Source organism: Bison bison, unplaced genomic scaffold (assembly GCF_000754665.1).
Source record: "Bison bison bison isolate TAMUID 2011002044 unplaced genomic scaffold, Bison_UMD1.0 scf7180017864183, whole genome shotgun sequence".
Taxonomy (NCBI): Eukaryota; Metazoa; Chordata; class Mammalia; order Artiodactyla; family Bovidae; genus Bison; species Bison bison.
Window position 1 is genome coordinate 1077163 of NW_011494755.1, and position 21260 is coordinate 1098422.

At 34.9% G+C, this 21260-nt stretch overlaps 1 pseudogene; it reads right to left on the reverse strand.

The window, feature by feature from the left end:
• Positions 1–16692: 16692 nt before the first annotated feature.
• On the reverse strand, positions 16693–17648 carry LOC104991200 (annotated as a pseudogene).
• Positions 17649–21260: the final 3612 nt, after the last annotated feature.

Sequence of the window (21260 nt, forward strand, 5' to 3'; positions counted from 1 at the left end):
CTATTTTTACACATCTTAGATGGACTGCGGCTCAGAGAGGTTAAGTGACTTAGAGGCAGAGCTATGATTTCTTTTTTAAAAAATTCTTTTATTTATTATTATTTTGGCTGCGCCATGTAGGATCTTAGTTCCCTGACCAGGGATGGAACCCACACCCCCACACTGGAAGCTCAGAATCTTTACCACTGGACAGCCAGGGAAATCCAGAGCATTTCAATTTAATATAATTTAAATAATAAAGGTGTACATACTAATCAGCATTCTCTTTCTGGGAATTCAGATAAGCAAACTACCTAGATGTGTGAGCCTCTATTACAGAAATTGGAATATGTAGGTGTCCAAGGTTTCTAATAGTAGCTACAGGGTAGATAGCTTCCAACAGTAGATAACATGAGCTGATCTGCTGAAAAAATTTTTATATTGAAAATAACACAGATATGAACAAGGACATTAGGGTTAAACAAACCAGTATCTTTGATTGGAAATTTTTCATGGTTGTGCTAATTTGCAAGTAATTTTTCAAATTTGAAAGTCTCAAATAAATACATCACATCATTTTATTATTTATTTATTTTTTGTTTTTAATTTAAATTTATTTATTTTAATTGGAGGCTAAGTACTTTACAATATTGTATTGCTTTTGCCATACATTAAACATTACCTAGAAATCATCACAACTAACAGTTTATCAATACTGTCCCTTTGGTATCTGGTAGCATTCAACATATGCATCTGCAGTGAGAAGAGAACTGGGCCATGCTGGCCTATTAGACATCATGTATTCCTTCCATACCCTCCACTTTACCCACCCTGCCCCCCTGCCCAAACTTCAGGAGAAGCAGAAAGTGCTATCTCAGCCCTGCTGCTGCTAAGTCGCTTCAGTCGTGTCTGACTCTGTGTGACCCCATAGACAGCAGCCCACCAGGCTCCCCCATCCCTAGAATTCTCCAGGCAAGAACACTGGAGTGGGTTGCCATTTCCTTCTCCAATCTCAGCCCTAGTTAAAATGAAAAATCCAAATATAAGGATGGGAGTGACAGCTCTGACCCTTGAATATATGAGCACTGCTTCTTCCAAATAGTTTTCACTTTTTTTCATAGGAACTTGTGCTGAATGTGAAAGCAGAGAACATGCAGTCAGATTGCAGCAGTGTCTTCTCTCATCTGGAGATAAATTTCACTCTCTACAACACAGTCCTCATAAAATATCAAGTAGTGGTTATTTCACAGTTTAGTTTGAATGTGAAACTGGATCCTGACAAGTGATGATATTCAACAAAATATCTGACAAGTAAGGGGTAGATAACAATGAATCAGAATAGAAACATAGCTGGAATAACATATTATATTAGATGGTTTGCAGAGTAGTGATTTTATTTATATCACATTTTAAGAAGATCCACAGTGTCATTGTCTGCAGAATATTCTGATGGAAGGCAAGAGTGAAAGTTGAGAGACCAGTACGGAAGTTCCTGCAGAAATGCCACTTCACTCAGGAGCTCATGACTTATCAGAGCCATGCATCACCCATTTTTATTTCCCCCACAACTTATTGGCCTGGGAGTGTAACTGCTGAAGTATATTGACTTAAACACACTTGTCAAGAAAAATGAGCCTCCTCTGATTTTTATGGAATTAAATGATTTGTCAAGGCTTTGTGTAATCAAATTCAGTAAGTTTTACAATTTTGTCTCATACAAGGAACCTGTATTATCCACAATTCATCAAGGAATAGATTCTATTTTTGGCAGCAGTGATCCTGATACTTTTTTTTTTTTGCTGATTTTTATAGTATCTTATTGAAGCAGGATTATTATACGTCTTTTATTTATCCAAATGAACCAAAAATGATCATTTATAGCACTAATGGTGGTTAGTGCTAACAGCACTAAGTATATTCAAACTAACTGACCAGTAATCAAATATAACAACATTAACTATCTTTTATGGAGTGCCTATTAAATACCAAGAAACATAAGTACTATATCATATACCAACACTACAAGGTAGATATAATACTCAATTGCAACTTAAATATCTTCCCCAGGATCACCAACCGACAAGTCAGGAAATTGGAATTCAGAGTATCCAATTCTAAAGCCATCTCTTTTTATAACTGCAAGGTAAGGTATGTATATTAAATCATAAATGTAATTAGATTAGTAAGCACCATTATTGATAACTACTATGCATTCATAACTACATCAAATTCTTTATATGTACTGCCTCATTAATTCTCAGAACAATATTAGGTATTTTTAAGTTTCTCATTTTACAGACACGGAAAGCAAGGCTTAGAGAGTTTCAGTGACCTCACTGAGGTCATAGAGGTAGTTCTTGACAAAACTGGGCTGTCTAACTTCAGAATCTAATGTTCTCAACCATCTCACTGTTCTGCCTCCAAAATGACAGAAAACACTTTGTTCCTGTAGAATTAGCAAAATCAATACCAGCAATATATTGCGGAGCCAAAGTCCTTTTGTATCACAGAGAATCTCACAATCCTAAAATATTCTCTTTGGCAATGTATGTTCTTAGATATTTTAACAAAGCACATGGGGAATGGCTGAAGAACAACAAAAGTGTAGCCTGGTACAAGAAAGAATCAGAAACAGCAATCTGGAAGTACCTGAAGAGCTGTCATGAAAAAACGAGCATATATACTGTTGTTACACAAGGAAAAATGAGGGTTGCGTATATGTAAAGTTAAATGTCAAGAGCTTTCTAATAAGAAGAATTCTCCCAAAATAACCTGAGTGGCCTCATACAGTGCTATAATCATCACTGGGTTGGAAACAGAAGTAAAATGAACATCAACCCAACTTTAGAGAAAACAACATAGTTTTCATATGGATGAAACAAAACTAAATAAAATCATAGGTGAAATTTCATTCATATTTTTCAGGGATAAAATGAAAATCTTAATGAAAATTTAAATTGCATGTCAAAAATGAGAAGGAAAACTACAAATTGGAAAAGTATTTACAGAGACAAACGTGTTAATTAAGAGTTCATACAATTTAAGAGGAAAACTATCAAAATACCAAGAGACAAGAATAATAAAAAGGTAAATATAAGTAATACATAAACATAGACATAATATTCAAATTAATGAGCAATCATAGGAACAAAAAGTAAAACAAAGTAATGGTTTATACAAATAGAAAAGTAGATACCATTTCTGGTTCTAGAAAATATGCAAAAAATAGTCTGTGCAAATACTGCAGTAGCACAGTAAAATGTTAAGCTTGGAAAAATAATTTTGCAAATGTATCAAGAATTCTCTCAATTTATATCTTTCCATTCTATAATCACATCACTAGAGGTTAACCTTATGTTATTTCTAGTAGAAGGAAAGCAGATGACAAAGATACCAATGATCATTTTATCAAAATCTCAAAATTTTAAAATAAAATTAATATATCCAACAGTATTAAAATTAAGGCTAGATTATTCTTCAAATATTAGAGAGAAAGGTTATAAAGACTGCAAAGTCACAGAAAATTATTGTTTTGAAATGCAATATGCTAATTAAATTTTATCCATACTGGTATAAAGAAAAATTGTTTCTATGTAGTTTTGAGTTAACAAGGATATGGATGATAAAAATAATTTAAAGAAGTAGAATAACTTTCTCTTACTAGGATTTTATTAGCACTGATCTAGCATTATCTGTGGAAGCAAAAGAAAAACAAATTCTTAGGGAAAGTTTAAGTGTTTTGAGAACTTTGCTGAGGTCATCAAATAGATGTGTTCAAAGAAAATTCCAAGAAATACATGGCTAGGGAAGGTTTTTGTTAAGTCTGGTTAATTGGGGTTTTGGAATGAACAGAAGTGGGGACTTCTCTAGAGAATTCTAAGCTTCTGACTCACAACCTTAAGGACTAAAGAAGTTTATAAAAATGAGTGCTAAATTAGCTTCCAAAAGAAGCTGAGTCTCTTGAGTAAGTGTCAACTTTAAGACAAATCATGTGAAACTAGAGTTGCATCACTGATCTTTTTTTTAACATGTTTCATTTCTTTCATGCCTCTTAAGATTATTCATGCACAGACAGGTTGCCTAATCATGGCTGCTCTTTCTCTCATTTATTTTTAGGAAGGATCAACTGAAGTTTAGCATCTTCTGGCCTTATTAATAAAATGCAAATGAAATTCAAAAATGATAATTCTTTCAGGTAATAGAATGGAATGGTATGAATGACTAAAACTCAGTCAGAAGGTAAGATAAAGAGGGAAGTTTTATTTAAATTTTTCAAGAGAAAAACATACCATCAATAAATATACAAATATTGAGCTGAGGTGACCATTGCTCAGAGGTTTAGAAAATATGTATATATTTATTTATGTGAAAGGAAAAAAATATAAAAACCCACCAGGAATCATCTCCAAGACCGGGATACAACTAAATTTTTTTATCTCAAAATTTTCCATGGGAGAGACTGTGAGGAAAAGAAAGTAGTGCAATGCAAAAGAGCCTCATAAATAATAGACTTAGGCTTCCCTGATGGCTCAGGTGGTAAAGAATCTGCCTGCAATGCAGGAGACCCAGGTTTGACCCCTAGGTTGGGAAGATCTCTTAGAGAAGGAAATGGTCCCTGCAGTATTCTTGCTTGGAGAATCCCATGGACAGAGGAGCTTGGTGGGCTACAGTACATGGGGCTGCAAAGTCAGATAGGACTGAGCAACTAACACTTTTGCTTTCAGTGGCTATGCATTTGAGTATTGAGAAGTATTGAGTTCACTAAAATTTTAAGTAAAAAGTACCTGGAGGAAAAAAAAAAAAAGTATCTGGAGAAAGAATGCCTGGTGATTTATATATCATTCACACATAAACTATGTTCGATAAGAGCTTGAGGATACACGTAATTAAAGATGTTTGTCATAAAAACAGGATTAGAAACCAAAAAAAAAAAAAAAAAGTAACAAAGGGAAGAAATAATCATGAGGGTTAGTCTGATCCTCAGAAGTCCAAAGCAAAAAAAAAAAAAAAAAGTATTAAAAGTTTTTGAATTTTCATTTATATAATTAATCAAATTCCACTACTGAGACCTTATTCTCTACGCTAAACCTGAGAGAAATTTTCAATATTTTTTCATATGAATTCATTATTAGAATAATGTCTTCATAAGTGGAAGATGATGAAGTCTTCAATGTTTTCAGAGGAAAATATACATTTTATGTGTGTCTTTATCATATGGGTCCTTGAAAAAACTTGAGCGTATCATTTTAAATTGTGCTTTATTTAAAAATTCATACTTGTGTAAGCATTTTCACAAAGCAATAAAAATAGAGGTTGGGGACCATAAAGATACAGATTTAAAACTAATTAAAACTGCATTTTGATGTTGGGTTCCTGGTTCATTTTGTATGGAAAAAACTGCATAACTGGAACACTTTCTACCTTGAAAAACAGCACAACAATAGTAGTCTGAAAATTTTTTCGTATAAAGTGAATTAAATACCTATTTAAAAAATAAAGATAAGTGTTCAAATAATAATTCTGGTATTTACCAACTACAAGACATTGAAATTGTACTTGAAATTTGAAATATCAAATTAATTTCTTCACTGTTAAAATATCAATAATAATTTTGAATTATTCTGAAAGATAAATGTTAAAAATTATTTGAAGTGCCAAATACAGACTAGGACCTCACATGTTGTCAATTACTCTTCTCTTTGTGAGCTAAAATAATACACCTTTCCATGTGGTATGTTAATTGAAGATCAGAGTTTATAAAACCTACAGCATAAAAGTTGGTAACTCTACTTATTTTTTCACAATATCAATTGTCTTAATTGATCTATTTAGAAGAACTGGAGAGGATAACAGAATTATATCCTCTAGTGAGAATTTAGAGTATAGATGGCATCTGCTTTTCAATGAAAAATCTTAGAACTTTAAATATTAGACCTTCAAGTAAGCAAGTCAATAAAAGTGAAAAAATATTCTAGAAAGTTAGGGATCTTTCTAGAAAATTAGAAAGCTTAACTTCTGTCTTGAATAAAAAAGTCACATGTTTCTTTAGGTCTGTTACAACAGTAAAAGAGTACCTGAATGAAATCTCACAGCATGGAACCACAGAGTGATTAGAAGACCAGGAGTTGGTTGAGAAGGATTAGAGGACAGCCAGGATTTAGGTCAGTTCAAAGCCTCAACAAATAAGAATACCATAGTCTAGTGACAATTGTATTCTAGGGACCGTGGATCGGAAATCTCTTTTGAGATTATATTAATATGACTAAGAACTCAAATTCTTTATCTTGGTTCACTCCAAAAATAATTAACACTGTTAACCTACAAGATTTAGAGAGTAGGGATCATAAATGCTCCAGGCCTACCAGAAATAGTAGCTTCCTATGGATAACTAGACAAGATGCACCAGTACACCTCAGTCTTAATGTTTAGTATCTAGACACATGAGACAACCACTGTAATGTTTAAATTGTTTTAGCATATTTTACTCTGAGTTAATCTTCCTAATATAATTTGACACCTACTTCAGTGTCTTTCTTTTTCATTATACTTTTCCTTTTGCATATTTATTTTAGAATTTGAGTACTTCAGAAATGTAGGAAAAAAGTATCTAATATATCGGTTAATGTTTTGATATTTCTTTTCAGTCTTTCAATTCTGTCTAGGTTATCTTGGTTTAGATTTTGACCTTTCAAATAATGTTATAATTGTTTTGTTATCACTTAGTCATTCTAAAATAATTTAAATGTAATTTTGGGGTTAGAGGAAATTTATCACAAATGTCATATTAAAAGGTGAATAATGACCCAATATAAGTGTACTATGATTATTTAACAATTCTCTTCGCATTAGACAAGAATGAAAAACTGTTTTAAAAGATCACTTCCAATATACAGATACCATGGAAAGTGATTGTATTATAAATTACCAAGAATCTTTTAAAATCTTCATTTCCTTGTTCCCAGATTCTATAAATTCATTTTAGACAGGTAAAGTTAAATGGGGAAAGCATTTCAGGCACAATGCAATTCAATAGAGTATTTGTTAACTGTTTCTTAAAAGGTACTCTAGCATTGCAAGAGTAATGAAAATTGTCTCCTCTATATTATCTGTTTTCGTTCCTCTCCACCTCCATTTGAAAACCTTAAAGCAGATTGGTGGTCTCTCTTTAAAAAATCTGCAAATAAATTTTTTTTTGCAGAAATTATCAAAGGGCTGTTAGGATACCTCATGTACACATTTATTTACTATAAGTAATTTCCAAATAGGAATCAGGTTTATAAGATGTTCCTAAAAACAGAAGGTTTTTGACCTGATTCACATCTGTCCTCCCAAAACTGCAGTACATTCAGATCTCAGATGACTGAAGTTCTGCTATCAGAATTTTATTCTCAAAGTCTTTTGGTATGTGTACCTACAGTCAATCAAGCTCCAATCTTAATACCAAGTAAACGTATATCCTGGCTTACCCAACACTTGCTACCCTTTTTGAAATGTATGCCTACAAAGTAGGGTGCAGCCTGAATTAAATGAGTGTCTTCCTTTCTATGGACAGAGGAGCTGGCTGGGCCATAGTCCATGAGGCCACAAAAGAGTCAGATAAGACTTGGAGTCTAAACAACAACAATCTCCTTTCTACAGTCAATAGATATGTAAATATTCTATTATTTTGAATGAATCGTCTCACTATTTTAAACTAGAGTTTTCATAGAAAGCAGTATAACTCATTGGCAAATGACTATCACAGAAATAGCTAGTCCTATACTGGAAACATAACTACTTTTTGAAAACCCTAAGTAAAAACCCATCTATTCAATCAACTTTTTTTCTCTAGGAATATTTTTTTTAATTTTATTTTATTTTTAAACTTTACAATATCGTATTGGTTTTGCCAAATATCGAAATGAATCTGCCACAGTTATACATGTTTTTTTTAATCTAGGTAGAATATCTTGAGAATGAAGAAGTGTTTTCAAAATTATACTCAGTTTTACTTAGTTGTTTTAAGGAAGAATATCATATACTAATATCTGCTCTTTATATTTTTTCAAATTAAAGTCATTTTTTCTACATTCTATAGCACACAACTCTGATCTTGTTCAGTTCAGTCTCTCAGTGATGTCCTACTCTTTGGAGCACCATGGATGGTAACACGCCAGGCTTCCCTGTCCTTCACCATCTCCCCAGAGCTTGCTCAAACTCATGCCTATTGAGTTCATGATGCCATCCAACAAGATTATAGAATACTATAGTGACTCTTTTTCTTTCAATACTTTAATGTTGTGGTTTCTTCATTATCTCAGGCTTGCAGTGAGTACTAACCTCTCTCTTATGAACATAAGGTACCTCTTTTCTGATTTTTAAGCAGTTTGTTGCTGAATCTTGGTGTGGTTTTCTTTCTGTTTCTCATTATTTTGGCTACTGAGATTCTTTTGTCTGTGTATTTATTGTTTTCATCAAGTTTAGAAAGTTTCTATCCATTATTTAAATATTATTTATGTTTTTCATTTTGTATTTATTTAAAATACATTTTATTTCAATGCATTTTGTCTTTACTACTGCTTTTTCTTTTTTGGACTCCAGTTATATGTATACCATATCACTTAAAGCTGTCTCACACATTAATGGTCTGTTCACTTTTTTTCATTCCTTTTCTCTTTGTTTTATTTTAAAGTGTTACTATTTCTCTGATTCCTTGTTCACTAATCTTTCCTTCTGCAGGGTCCAATTATTTTAATTCCACCCAAAGTATACTGGATAGATTCATATTAGATACACTTCATTACTAGGTCTTAGAATCTGTATTTTAAAAATATCTCTAAATGTAATTTTATACTTATAAATATAAATAAATATATTTATTTATAAATATATATCGCTAAATATAATTTTATGTATCTCAAATGACATGATTTTTTTCTCAACCTTCTGAACTATATTAAATACAGTCAGAATAACTTCTTAATGTCATGTCTAGTAATTCTATCAGTGTCCTGTTTGCTGCTTTAAAAATCTACTTTCTTTCTCTTTTGTTGTTTTATTAAAATATTATTAACAACTAAAAGGTGTGTCCATTTAGGTTATACAAGGTGAATTTTATAGGTGTGCAATGTGTTGATTTTATTCTCAGCCTTGTGTGAGCTCTGAAAATCATTCCCTCCAGTTCTCCTGGATGATCCTTTCCCAGGTCCCGCTTAGTTTCTTCATACACCTTCACTGATCAGTACTCAGCTGAAAGCAGAGCGGTGTCCCTTTAGAACCCTAGCTCTTTTTTCTGTAGCTTCCTCCTCTCTGGATTTGGACTTGAAAACTAGCTGCCTTGTTCTTCCTGGCCTCTCAATTCCATCCTCAAATCCTTTCCCGATGGGTTCCCTCTCCTTATCTTATTACCTGGAAAGTCATCATTCAGGGAAGTAAGTTGGGAAAATTAAAGGGTTCACTTCATTTGTTCCTCATGTCTCAGGGATCACTGTCCTATGTTGTTTGATGTTCAATATCTTAAAATTGATTTTTCACACTTATTTCTGTTTTATTTTTATTGCTTCAGGTAGAAGGGCAAAACATGGTCCCTGTTTCTTCTTGGTCAGAAGCAGAAATCTAATCCTCCCCACGTGTTTTCCCCACAGAAAACAAATCCTTTCAGTTCAGTCACTCAGTCATGTCCGACTCTTTGCAACCTCATGGACTGCAGCACACCAGGCTTCCCTGTCCAGTACCAACTCCCAGAGCTTGCTCAAACTCATGTCCATCAAGTTGGTGATGCTGACTTAATTAATGAAATATTAAACAAATATTTCAGTATATTCTAGAATGGGTGGCAATGGATTAAAGCTGAGAAAGAAAGGTAAATAGAGAGAGACAAAGAGGACAGAGATAGAGTGGAGAGACAGACAGCAAAGAGAGGAGGAAAGATTTGGGGGTATTTTATGCTAATATTCCTAAGAGCTGCCAAAGTGAAAGGACTAGACATGAAATAAAGTAACAGATGCTGCTCAATATAATTGAAATCACAAGTAAATTCAAAGGAGCTGAATTTAGAATCTAGCCAGAATAAAGATCAAATCTGACTATGTAGCCAAGACATGGAAGCAACCTAAGTATTCACTGACAGCTGAGTGGAGAAAGAGGTGATATACATACAGAAAGGAATATTACTCAGCTATTGAAAAGAATGGAATAATGACATGTGCAGCAACATGGATGGATGTATAGATTGTCATACAGAGTAAAGTAAGTCAGACAGAGAAGGACAAATACTGTATGATATCACTTTTATTCAGAATCTAGAAGAATTGATGCTTTTGAACTGTGGTGTTGGAGAAGACTCTTGAGAGTCCCTTGGACTGCAAGGACATCCAACCAGTCCATTCTAAAGGAGATCAGTCCTGGGTGTTCATTGGAGGGACTGATGTTGAAGCTGAAACTCCAATATTTTGGCCACCTGATGCAGAGAGCTGACTCATTTGAAAAGACCCTGATGCTGGGAAAGATTGAAGGTGGCTGGAGAAGTGGACGACAGAGGATGAAATGGTTGGATGGCATCACCGACACAATGGACGTGGGTTTGGGTGGACTCTGGGAGTTGGTGATGGATAGGAAGGCCTGGCATGCTGCGGTTCATGGGGTTGCAAAAAGTCGGACATGACTGAGTGACTGAACTGAACTCAAAAGTAGACATGAATTTATAAAACAGAAACAGTCTTACCGGCTTAGAGAATGAACTTATTATTACCAAGGGAGAAGGAAGGAGGGGGTTGAATAGATAGGGAGTTTGTGATGGACATGTACACACTGCTGTATATGAAAGGAATAACTAGCAAAGATATACTGTATAGCAAGGGAACTCTGCTCAGTGTTACTAACAACTTATATGGGAGAAGAATTTGAAGATTAATAGATACATAAACATATTACTGAATCACTTTGCTGTAAACTTAAAACTAACACAACATTTTTTATCAAGTACACTCTAAAATAAAATAAGTTGACTGACAGGTGGTCTTTCAGAAGTAGCAAGAAAGAATTTTATTATAAGTATAGTAAATAAGTTATCTGTATTTCATAGAAGAGAAAATCAAACTAGCATGTTTAAAAAATAGCCTAAGTTCACTCAGCTTGTGCAGACAAAAATCAAATTGGAATTCTATACTCCAAATCACAAGTGTTCTGTTCTTTTCCCTTTACTTCAACTCTGACCAATTGTAGAAAAATGAAGCCAATCATTTTATAGATATCTGTTGCAAACTTCTGCATAGACCATATCATCCACACCTAGGGCTCAACTGGCATCTCTGAGCAAAGGACTTTTTAATACACAGCTTGACTCCTGATTTCTCTCCTGGACTTCACTAATCTCTCTTCACCTGGAAGTCTAATCATCAACACAGTCAGCCAGTCATCCAACTTACATCATTAACTTTATGAAGTCATCATTACCTTTATGAAGTCATCATTCTTAAGCTTCTCCTCTTATTCAATCAATGGCTGCATCAGAGTTCTTCCCTTATACTAGTAGGATCATTGTTGATGACTATCCATACATGAAAGATCCTCAAACCAATACTGTAACCATGAAATTCCCATATTCGTCCTATCTTTTCATCTCATTGCTTTCTAAGTCTTCACTGCCTCTATGTACACTGTCTCCATGGTCCTCTAACTCATTTATCCCATTCTCAATTGATTCTCTATACTGTCGAAAGACAAGTCTTTCTAAACCTAACATCTTAGCCTGATCACATCACAAGAGTATGAGAAAATATTCACTGACCTGCTCTTTCTACAGTAAAAAGCCCAGTATGATAAGATTTTTGACAAACAGGCTTCATCAAACCATTTCACCTTCATCTCTTAAATGCATGCTCATATAAGTCCTGAGAGGATTTCTCTCTTCCCTTGCCTTTGATAATAAAAATTACTAGCAATTGGTTGCTGGTTTTTATTTTCTCATCTGATTGTCATAGGTTCATAATGTAGACATTGCAGTGTCCATCTTCCAAAGCACAGAGAGGTCACGTTCTTATATGGAAGAAACCATTAGCCTTGACTTCCAGTTTCCTTTTTTTATGATATTTAAAAAGAAATAAATAATGGTAACACCATCCTAATATTAAACATATTAAATATGTATTAAATGTATTAAAATAATGTATTAAATGTATTAAAATAACCAACTATGAAATACTAGTCACAGGAAAAATTTGGCTTAAAACTCAATATCCAAAAAACTAGGATCACGGCATTTGGTCCCATTAATTCATGGCAAGTAGATGGGGAAAAACTGGAAACTGACAGATTTTATTTTCTTCTGCTCCAAAATCACAATGGATAGTGACTGTAGCCATGAAATTAAAAGATTCTTACTTCTTGGAAGAAAAGTTATGACAAACCTAGACAGTATATTAAAAATCAGAGAAATTACTTTGCCGACAATGGTCTGTATGGTCAAAGATGTGTTTTTTTTTTTTTTCCCCAGTAGTCATGTACAAATATAAGAGTTGGACCATAAAGAAGGTTAAGCATCAAAAAATTGATGCTTTCAAATTGTGATGCTGGAGAAGATTCTTGAGAGTCCCTAGGACAGCAAGGAGACCAAACCAGTCAATCCTAAAGGAAATTAATACTGAATATTCATTGGAAGACCTGACGCTGAAGCTGAAGCTCTAATACTCTCACCACTTAATGTGATGAGCCAGCTCACTGGAAAAACCCTAATGCTGGGAAAGACTGAGGGCAGGAGGAGAAGGGGACGTCAGATGATGAGATGGTTGGATGGCATCACCAACTCAATGGATGAGTTTGAGCAAATTTCAGGATATAGTGAAGGACAGGGAAGCATGGTGTACTGCAGCCCATGGGGTCTCAAAGTGTAGGATATGACTTAGCAACTGAAAGACAAGTCATAGGCAATAAAATAACAGCAATCCACCATTATCTAGTATGTGTACTATGGAAGTTTATTAAAATCAGGCAGACCAACCAACAATACTAACACCTATAATGGTATCAGAAGACTTAAGAGGTCTTCACAAAGTGAAGTTATAATCATAGGCTTATAGATATTTGGTGAAGTCAGTTTCAGAAAAGTACTTAATTGGAGATAATAAATCCAAGGCCAGATAACAGAAAATTTTAAAAGGAATGCAAACTTTACTTTAGGAAGTCTCCATAAAGAAATAGAGTTTTAGGGGTTTGATTAAGTTCTACTTTCTCATCCATAGATCAGATTCTCTCTGACCCTGTGAAAACAGTGAAAGTCTAATCTTTGAAGGAAGCCAGATGAGTGAATATGACAAGTTGGAATTAATCATTACCTTTTGCCTCATCACAGTGTTAGCTTTTATTTATATATACTCATGATTCCTCCATTCTTTCACCTTTATATTATTGCTCCAATAGTCATAAATCATTGCTTTCAAGTATTATTATCAGATAATTATTGATCTGCCCATTGACTCCAATCTAACTACCTGAGGTTGTTGCTCTTTGGACAAACTAGAAAAATCTTTGTTATAATTTGCTAACATGTCCTAAAATTAATCCCAGTACATCTTCTATCTCTTTCTTCTATACTAATTGGCAGTCCTCAAATTGAACCAAGACAAAAAAAAAAAAAAAACTACAGATATTATTAATGATTCCATGACAAAAAAACAAATACGTTCTGTACATTTAGCTACCTGCTCCAAAGAGGAATTACAAATGCTATGAAAATTTCTAAGTATACATTTTAGTTCTTTGTATATTGTGGTTTATATAATAAGATATTTCACATATTTCAATATTTTACACCCATTTAATAGGCTTTCATTATCGTAACATCTATAGCACAGATTTCATGTCCTTTTTTTTTTTTTCTAAGTGCTAATGAGTCCATTTATACCATTGGATTTAAGGAACCAGGTGTCTGGAATAACAGGCTTAAACAGAGTACTAATAGTTTTTGAATATTCATTGGAAGAACTGATGTTGAAGCTGAAGCTCCAATACTTTGGCCACCTGATGCGAAGAGTAGACTCATTAGAAAAGACCCTGATGCTGGGAAAGATTGAAGGCAGGAGGAGAAGGAAACGACAGAGGATGAGATGGTTGGATGGCATCACTGACTCAATGGACATGAGTTTGAGCAAGCTCAGGAGATAGTGAAGGACAGGGGAGCCTGGTGTGCAGCAGTCCATAGGGTCACAATACTCAGACACTAGTGGACAACTGAACAACAATAGCAACAACTAGTAGTTTCACTGAAACACCTTTTATCTTCTTGTGAATTTACCAAAAAAAAAAAAAAGTCAGCATCTGAAGACTAACAACATGCCACTAAACTCTCTGATATTTTTTTTTTCTTGACTGGAACTCATCCACTCTACTTCTATTCAGGATATATTTCTGCAGATATTTTATATCTGTATATAGATGTTCACATTACACACACACAACATATCTGCATACAGAAACACATTCACACATTTAAAACACAGCCACACATTTAGAGAATATGTAATTATTTCTATTCCATTTAGTTATGTTAAAAAAGAGTTCATACTAATTCGCTAATGCTGCCATAACAAAACATCAGGGACTAGGTGGCTTAAACAACAGAAATTTATCAGGTCATAGTTTTGTAAGCTAGAAGTCCATCATTAGGATGTTAGCAGGTTTAAAGTCTTCTGAGGCCTCTGCTTGGCTTCTAGAGCATCACCTTCTCACTATGTGCATTCAAATTTTCTTTTCTTATAATGACACAAATCAGATTGTATACGGGCCTACAATAACAGCCTCGTTTCAATTTAACCACATTTTAAAGGTCATATCTTCAAATATAGATGCATTCTGAGGTACTAGGTATGTGTGGGAGTAGCGAATGGGGGGCTAGGCCTTCAACATGAGAGTTTTGAAAGGACACAATTCAGCATTACACAGAGGCTAATAATAAATTAGCTAAAAATCTAGTAATTACATTCGCATATTGTTGTTATATCAGTTGTTGTTGTTCAGTTGCTCAGTCGTGTTCAACTCTTTGCAACCCCATGGACTGCAGCACACTATTGAGTAATGCCATCCATTGAGTCAGTGTTGCCATCCAACCATCTCATCCGTTGTCATCCCCTTCTCCTTCTGCCTTCAATCTTTCCCCGCATCAGGGTCTTTCCTAATGAGTTGGCTCTTCTCATCGGGTGGCCAAAGTATTGGAGCTTCAGCTTCAGCATCAGCCCTTCCAATGAATATTCAGGATTATTGGTTTGATCTCCTTGCAGTCCAAGAGACTCTCAAGAGTCTTCTCTACACCACAGTTCAAAAGCATCAAGTCTTCAGTGCTCAGCCTTCTTTATATCCAACTCTTCACGTCCATTTGTATATTACATGTACCTAATTTTGAATACTCACCAATATACAAATTTAATTTTTAAGTTATATTTACACTGAAGTAGCACTTCACACTGATCAGAATGGTCATCATCAGTATGTCTACAAATAATAAATGCTGGAGAAGGTGTGGAGAAAAGTGAACTCTCCTATATTGTTTGTGAGGAGGCAGATTGGTACAACCACAATGGAGACCAGTATGGAAGTTCTTTAAAAAACTAATGATAGAGTTGCCATAGAATATTGAAATCTACTCCTGGGCATATATACAGAGAAATTGCTAATTCAAAAAGATACATGCACCCCAATGTTCATAACAGCAATATTTGCAATAGGCAAGACATGGAAGCATCCTAAGTGTCCACTGACATATGAATGAATAAAGAAGACATGGAATACATATACAGTGTAATGTTACTCAACTATAAAAAGGATAAAACAATGTCATTTGCAGCAACATGGTTGGACCTAGAAATAATTCTACTAAGTGAAGTAAATTAGAGAAAGACAAATAGATGATACCATCAATTTGTGGAGTCTACAAAAAATGATAAAAATGAGTTTATTTACAAAATAGACTCACAGATATGGAAAACAAGCTTATCATTACCAAAAAACAAAGGAGGACGATGGATAAATTGAGAATTTGAGACTAATTGATTGCTGTTGTTGTTTAGTTACTAAGTTGTGTCTGACTCTTTTGCAGCCCCATAGACTATATAGCCCCCCAGGCTCCTCTGTCTGTAGGATTTCCCTGGCAATAATACTGGAGTGAGTTGCCATTTCCTTTTCTAGGGGATCTTCTCAACCCAGTGATAGAACCTGTGCCTCCTGCATTGTCAGGCAAATTCTTCACCACTGAGCCACCAGAGAAGCCTGAGGTTAATAGATACCCAATTACCTAATACTACATACAAAACAGATAAATAACAAGAACCTACTATAAACATGGGGAAATATATTCAATATCTTATCATAACCTACTTTGGAAAAGAATCTGACAAAGAATACATGCACACACATAACTGAATTATTTTGTTATAGACTTGAAACAATATTAATCAATATATTTCAATTTTTAAAAATTTTAGAAATAAATAAAAATAACACTAAAAAACAAAAATAATTATATTTAACCCTATAACCTCAGATAAAAATTAAAATTTGTCATCATGAGACTATTTTTTAAGATCAGATAAATTTATGTATGATAATTGATATTACTTAGACTTTCAGTGATTAGTCAAAGAAGAGACTTAGAAAATTGCACATCACATTTAAAAATGAGTGTATACCCCAACTATCTCCTGATATATAGATAGAGCACTAAATATCCCTTAATATTTACAGATATTATGTGCTACCAGAGACTGAAAGAGCACAAAGAGAGTTCCTAACCAGCAATTTTTTCACAGCCACTTTCACTTCTCTGTTCCGTAAACTATAAATGATAGGATTCAACATGGGGGTTAAGCCAGCATATACCAAGGCTATAAATTTATCTATTTCCTGTGAATCCATAGTTGAAGGCTCAGGTACATGGAGAGAGCTGTCCCATAGAATAAAATCACTACACCAGGTGGGCTGCACATGTTGAAAAAGCTTTGCTTCGGCTATCCAATGAGCTGATTCTTAGGACGCTAGAGAGGATGGATGAATAAGAAATACAAATGAGGAGCATTGGCATAGGAAGAAGAAGTACACTGATCACCAGCATAATTAACTGCACCTTGGAAGTGTCTACACAAGCCAGTTTCAGGACGGCCAGAATCTCACAAATGAAATGATTGATGACACCACTTCCACACAGTGACAGCTGCAACACAGACACAGTTTCCACCAGGGCAGTGAAGGAGCCTGTCACCCACGAGCCAACGGCAATCTGAACACAAATCTTCTTGTTCATGATGATGGGGTATCTCAGGGGGTTGCAGATGGCTACATATCGGTCATACGCCATCACAGACAGGAGCACACACTCAGTGGAGCCCATGGCCAGAGAGAAGTACATCTGAGCAGCACACGCTGAAAATGAGATAGTGTTTTTCCCTGAAATAAAATTTGCCCAGAATTGGAGTCAGGGCAGAAGTATACCAGATGTCCAGACATGACAGGTTGCTGAGGAAGAAGTACATGGGTGTGTGTAGGTGAGAATCCAGGACACTAACCGAGATCAGAATACTATTACCCAGGAAGGTGATCAAGTACACCAGTAAGCACAACACAAATATGGTGATTTCAACTTTGGGATAGTGAGTAAATCCCAGAAAAATAAAATTAGAAATGACTGTTGCATTTGTCTTGTCCATTTTATTCTTCTTTGTTCATCTGGAATAGTGAATAAAAGTACACATGGCCTATATTTAAAATTTACACTCTACCAACTTTTCAAGGAGTTTTTGTTGGAGGAACTTTAAAGGGAGCATTGCCTTCCAATATTACTAGCAATATTCACTCATTCATCCAACATGTACTGAATACACTCTAAGGCAATGAGAATCTAGAGTGAGGTTATACAAGTTCTTCTCTCAGGCAAATCAAAATCAAATAAAAGACACATTCAAGTAAATTAAAAGTTACAATAACATGATATACATATGCCCCAAGATACTAGGCAAACACAGAGATAAATGCTAACCTATGTCAGGGGTATTGCTTTGTAAGATATTTTGAGATTTGTTTTAATCAAAATATAAACTGGCCTCAGTCAAGTTAAAGATCAGAAGAAGTTTCTGGGCAAAGAAACAGTTTTTTTGTGGTTGTAAAAGTTGAAACAGGAAAGGTTTTAGTTGCACCCCAAAAAGTTTCAAATTATGTGGGAAAAAAAAAAAACAGATGGAAATGCCACACACTAAGGAATATAAACAGGAGATCAACAAGAGTCCACTCACTCTAACACTATATGATATCTGTCTTCAAGAAGGCATTTTTGACCATGGAATAATCTTGAACCCATCCTTTATTACAAAGGCAAGCAATTCATAATGTAAAGCTAAATATTTACAATATATCTCACAACTGATCACATATGGAAGTATGTTTGAAAACCACTGTCTTTCAAAATAGAGTTCAAACAAATTCAGTCACAAATTACACAAGCCTCACATTCTCATCGTTGCCTAATTCTCTGATCTCATCTTCCAACTCTACTTCTACCTTCTGGTCTAAAACAACCACTCTGTGGAACCACATTCTTAGCATGCAAATTTATTTTTTATATATTTTAATATGCAGTTATCTACCTGAAGTACCTTTCCTTCCCGGCTCTAATCTTAACTTTCTTGAATATTTCAATTAGTTATCAAAACTGTATGCCATAAATCATAAGTACAGCTTCATTCTTTGTACACAGTTACGTTGTTCAAGTATATCACACTGACTATACCCAGATATGCACATCCCTATTGCCGCTGCATTGGACGCTGGGCTTGTGAAGAGATTGTTCCTCACAATACTAGCAAAGTAATGTCATGTTTAAGATTTTTAATTACACATGGCTGCTTGAACATGGCAAGTTTTTGATATGTGTTAAGATAAATGCATTTTCACTTTGGTTCTCTGTGTCAACATAAAAGCCTGAAGACCTCTGAACTTGTTATATACATCTGCAAATTTCTCTGATCATTTCTCTGATCTTAAAGAAACCAGTTGAATCAAGAAACAAAATGATTAGCTCTTAGTTTTGAGTATTTGATATATGGTGAGATGTGAAAAAGACAATGATCACTTGTGCTCTTAGACAAGGAAGAAATACTTTCCAAAAGGTCATCTTCTGTAAGGATTAGAGCACTGTCCTCAGAGTGTGAGATTTTAAGCTCTGAAATCAACCATGCTATTTACTGGCATGCAAAATTTAGCAAATCACTTGACCTCTTTGAAACCTGATTTTACCGGCTCTCTGGTGGCTCAGCAGTAAAGAATCTGCAACAGATGCAAGAGACACAAGTTTGATTCATGGGAGAAGAAAGCCTGGAGGAGTGTATGGCAACTCCCACCAGTATTCTTGTCAAGAAAATGCCATGGACAGAGGAGCCTCATGGGCTACAATCCATGGGGTCACAAAGAGTTGGACACAACTGAAGGGTAATAGCTTCTATCTTGTGCAGATTAAATGATTTAGATTAACTTGCTTTAAATTCTCCCTCCATAACCTCAAAACCATGATCGCTTTAATGTTTCACAGGATCACAATAGTGGTTTATGATTTCATGTTCTCCCTGCTTTCCTGAAGCATAATTGCCTCTGTGCTGCTACAGTGCTAGCCCACATTGACTCAGATTTTTAAAACATAGCAAATTTTTCAAAATTTATTAAAATTTCAACCTCCAAGCCATGTATGAAAATGAAACACTTTACCAATTATTTCCAGAAAGGCAAAAGTTAGGCATGCCTGGTCTCTAACATCCCCTTTGATCAGCAAATACCTCCACTCCACTGAGGGTTTCTACATTGGGTTTTCCCCACCCAGCACTCAGTTTTCTTTTTCTGGCTCTGGGCCCTCGTGTTCCTTCTCCCTTCACCTGCTCTTCTGTCTACTTTTAGAAACAAACCATGAAGTCTTCACCTTTTCTCATCCAGATGGAGTCCCACTCATTCCCTCATTCTTATCTGAGATCTTTGTCAGGGTCTCACCTACTCCAAGTCATTTTATATTTTCTCTTTCTCTAAAATGATTTCTGATTACAATGTTAAGATAATTAAACTTGTTTCAACAAATTCCTCTCTTTCTTTCTAAATGTCAGAGCCAGAATAGACTCCAAACTCCTAACCCAACCTTCTCATTTTAAAATTGACACATAATTCAGGGAACTATAATATATGTAAATCCTATAATAAACCATAATGAAAAAGAATATGTGGATATATTTGACTGAATCACTTTGCCATACACTAGACACTGACATATATTGCAAATCAACTATATATCAATAAAAAATTTTAAATGCAAAAAAATAGATGACATATACTTGAGGGAGTTCAATGACTTGTCTGGGCATATGAGAAACTCTGGAACACACATAGTCAAAAGTTTTATCCCACCTTCAAAACTCATTTTCATCTCAATATTTTTCCTACCAACTAGTGTTTCTTCTTAAAGTAAATATCTTTATTCTGGTTTCCTGGCAGAGCTAAGACATAGCTAAGGCATAGCTAATAAAATAGCTAATAGGTAAGAGGCGAGTCGGCGGCGCTCCTGTCAGGGGGGCAGCAGGTCCGGAGCGGCCGGTCCTCCCCTTCCCCCGACCCCAGCCCTAGCCGCAGTGGAGCCGGAGCGCGCGGGTGCGCCCCACTACCGCCGTAAGAAAGAAAAATAAATAAATAAAATAGCTAATAAATTTTGTAAATCTGAGATTACAGAAGGAGATGGCTAATGTCTGTTCCCATTTACCTCAGCACATGAAATGCACATCTTCACTTTTGGTTAGAGTGTGCTTCAATATTTAAAAGTGATCTTCAGCAAAGTCATTCTTGAGACTCTAGTGTAGTGCTCCAAAGAGTAAAGGAGTCTAAAATTGCAATTTTGATAGTATTCTATGAAAACTATATTAAAGTGGGTTGTGCAGAGGTATTTTTACTCAGAAGATTATACTAGAAAAGGACATGGATGTTCCTAGTTTGCAAAAAATCAACCCAAATCTTGCCTGACTCACTGTGTCACATACACAGCTCATGTTAATTAAAAACTGTTTAATAATTTCTTAAGAGAAATAATGATCTGAAGATTTGTTCTGCCCAAATCACCCCCTATGATTTTCTCCAAAAATCTTCCAAAGGGCAATCCCTAGAACTTCAGTTCTAAAGTCTCCTACTGCTTTTAGGGACCTACCACCTCCATTAACAATTTAACTTTGTTATTCTGAAAACTAAAGAAGTTAAGAAAGTTTCCATTTCTCCTTGGGGGTGAAATTCTCCAAGTTCAA